This window comes from Hyperolius riggenbachi, chromosome 10 (genome assembly GCF_040937935.1).
Source record: "Hyperolius riggenbachi isolate aHypRig1 chromosome 10, aHypRig1.pri, whole genome shotgun sequence".
In the NCBI taxonomy this organism is placed as follows: Eukaryota; Metazoa; Chordata; class Amphibia; order Anura; family Hyperoliidae; genus Hyperolius; species Hyperolius riggenbachi.
This window is the reverse complement of record NC_090655.1, coordinates 211,823,735-211,827,552: the sequence shown is the minus strand read 5'-3', so window position 1 is coordinate 211,827,552 and position 3,818 is coordinate 211,823,735.

Sequence of the window (3,818 nt, the reverse complement as noted above, 5' to 3'; positions counted from 1 at the left end):
AGATCCCTATCTGATCGAATCTGACCAGAGAGGGATCGTATGGCTGCCTTTACTGCAAACAGATTGTGAATCGATTTCAGCCTGAAACCGATCACAATCTGTTGAGCTGCTCCTGCCGCCTGTCTGTCCCCCCCCCCCCCCCCCGGTATACATTACCTGAAGCTGGCTCCGGGTCCTCTTCTCCGCGCTGCACCGCATCCCACACCGCATCCCAGCATACACTGTGTCACTCCGTGACCAGGAAGTTCAAATAGAGCGCCCTCTATTTGAACTTCCTGGTCACTGGAGTGACACAGGAAGTTAATGTACGCTGGGATGGAAGCAGGAACAGAGCGGTGCAGCGCGGGGAAGATGCCCGGGAGCCAGCGTCAGGTAATGTATACCTGTATCGGATCGGCCGCCGCTAGCGACGCGCTCCCTACCCGCGGGCGATCGACGGTAATTTCCCGCACAGCGCGATCGACGGACCGATCCGATTTCGGGAGGAAATCGGATCGGCGGGTGCGTTTAGCGCGAACGATTGACAGCAGATTCGATCCCAGTGATCGACTCTGCTGTCGAAACGGCGGCAAATCGAGCCAGTGTATGGCCAGCTTAAAAAGTCTGTGTGAGAGAAAGGAGTGGGGACTCACTGAGAGCCAGAGACGCTGCTGAGATTATACACCACATCGCCAGCAACATGTAACGCCTTATCACGGAGAGGATCTTTCTAGCCAGAATTGCTTTCCTTCACATGGTTAGTAGTGTTGTCCGGATCATGAACGATTCGGATCTTCGATCCGAATCTCTTTTGTGAGTCGAATCATCCAAATCATCAAAATGAGGGATTCGGATCATAAAGGGGGCGGGGCCAGGAGCGGCACGCGCCCCCCCCCTCTCAGCGGGCAGGGGGGTCCTGGAAGCAGATGAGCAGAGATGGATTGCTCAGTTGGAGGGGAGCCAGCCTTGCAGGGACAGGTAGATGAGAGAGGGGACATGGGTGCCACTGCCAGATATGTGTAGAGCACACATACTGGCTATAATGTGCTGCTGATTTTAGGCTGTTCCGTAGTGCTGCACAGTGAACAAATGGGAAACTTTTGGCTCAGAAGCACAGCTCAGTAACTTTGTAGACAGCGTGCTGGGCTAGGACAGGGCAGGCACTGTGATTGCAGGGCAATATGATCCTCCTGCACTGCTCTAAACAGCTGCACTTCACTTTGGGGAATGCTTTCTTTCACTGTGAGACGTTTGCATTCAGAATATACAGGTGAGCATATAGGTGAAATATATGTAAAGCATATGATTGCAACATGTGAGTAATGTGTGCAAAAAAACATTTCTGCTCTCTGCTCGTCCCTCCTCCCTTCTCTGTCCACTCCCTGCCCATCTCTGTCCACCATCTCCCCTTCTCTGTGTGTCCACCCCCTTCCCCTTCTCTGTCCACTGCAGGGAAAGTCCTGTCCTGCTAGTCATTTCACCCCCGATTGCTTCCCTAGTAAAATGATCCGAGATTCGGATCAAAGATCCGTATCTTTTCGATGATCCGATTCGAATCATCCAAATCATTGAAAATATCCGAACTTCCCATCTCTAATAGTTAGTGAGCTCTTCTGACCTCTACCTATGAACTATATACCCACTATAATGTCACCTATACCCTCCCCATGCCTATAATCCCACACTTGCCCCCTTCCATGCTAACACTACTGTTTTGCTTTGGCAATGCTAAATGTTTTTGGTCCTGCCAATAAAGCTTTTTTTTGGGTATTGGACCGATCCCCCTGTTTTTCTTGTCTGTATTGGAATAAGGGGTCCTATAGGAATGCAGACAAAGCTGCTGGCCTTGCTTGGGGCTTGCTATCTACTCAAGTTCCATTGGGAAATATGAAATATTAAAAGTACAAGTGAAGCAAAAAATATATCAGTAGTAGGAATGCATGGTCCCCCTATTCAACTCGCAGCAGTCACATCTGGACAAGTCCATGACAAGTAAAGTCCATGCATACCCGTAGAGCGAATCACTCATGCACAGAGGAAAAAAGCCATAAACAGTTTTGTTCTTCTGGTTCTTACTAGGCTGTGCCCACTCCGGACCCACAGCCAGGAGTGCAGTCAGCGGGTGAAGAGGGACCTGTGCTAGAACTATGGACTGTGTGGCATCACACCCTAGGCCACACATCACAGGCAGGGCTGGGTTAAATAGCAAAATACAGTAATAGATAGAAGCATTTATGATGCATTCATGAAACCAGGAAAATTAACATAAAATTTGTTATCCTAAATATTCATGTTCTGCTATTGAGCCATTACAGGCCCTCTTAATAAAGTCTTTATAAATAAATCCAGAGGTTTAGCTTGAACAAAGATTGAGTTTATTCGTTTTGAAATGTTGCAGCATGGATGCCTCATCTATGTATCTCTGTTTTAAACATTCATAAACAATAAAGATTTTTTTCTTCTAATGGCATCACTTTGAGTGTGGATTAAAGGTGAAATAACATATGGGGCTGACAGATGAAGCTTTGCCAGATTTTTCTCAGTCACGCCTGCATTTTATCTCTGGCTTTTAAAGCCCAATGTCAGACATGGATTCAAACATACCTTCTCCTAGATCAGTAGTGTCCACATTTTACATTTTGTGCTAAATAAGGCAGGGATCACTCTTATTTGACTCGCATGCCTAACACACATAATGGAACTCTGTGGGCCGCATGAGAAAAACACAATGATGTGTGTTTTTAGGTGCAGAACAAAACAAAAACATACTCAGCAAGTTCACACTTAATGCATGTATATGGGAAGTCAAAAATGCATGCAATTTAATCTGCATGCATTTAAAAATAAAAAAAGGGGGGAATTCTGTTGAAAATATTTTTTTTTACTTGCCCAACATGAATATTCATTAAAATGCAAAGCATAAAACTAACAAAAAACACATGTAAAATGCATCTGAAAAAACACACACAGGAAAAATTGCAGAAAAGCATATGGCAGAAATCTGATACTTTTCTGCATGGAAAAGTGTGACCACGGCCTTAAAGGACCTCTGTCGCGAAAAGCTTACCATTTTAAATATATGTAAACATATACAATTAAGAAGTACATTTTTTCCAGAGTAAAATGAGCCATAAATTACTATGTTCCTATGTTGCTGTCACCTACAGTAGGTAGTAGAAATCTGACAGAACCGACAAGCCCATCTTCTCATGGGGAGGTCACAGGGATTTCTTTATTGTTAAAATGCACTTAGTGAATGGCAGTTGCGCCGTCCAACTGACAAGAAAGTGTATGGTGAGCAGGGAGGCTGGTCAGCATCTTTGTATACGGTAAATCTTTTTCAGGGAGTGTCTTTATAAAGAATAAATACCCTGCTGAAAATCCCCCATGGAGAGATGAACTAGCCCAAAACCTGTCGGTAATGCCAGATTTCTACTACTTACTGTAAATGCCAGCAACATAGGAGAGAAGTAATTTATGGCTTATTTTACTTAGGAAGAAAAGTACTTCTTATTTGTATGTGTTTTACATTTTAAGATTTTCGTGAGAGTTCCTCTTTAAAGAGTACCAGAGCTGAGGGACCCTAAAGATTTAATATTCACCCAGAGCTTTCTCCAGCTCCGTGTGAGTCTCGCCGTCCTCCCGCAGTCTGCTGTTCAGCCGTGATCAGCCCCGGTAATAGGCTCAGTTGGGATCAGTCTGGGTCTTCTGCACATGTGCAGTAGTAGCCCAGACTGACGTGACTGAGCCAATTACTGGGGCTGATCACTGCTGAACGGCAGATCGCGGGAGGATGGCGAGTGACTCACACCGGCTTATGGAGCTGGAGGAAGCTCCGG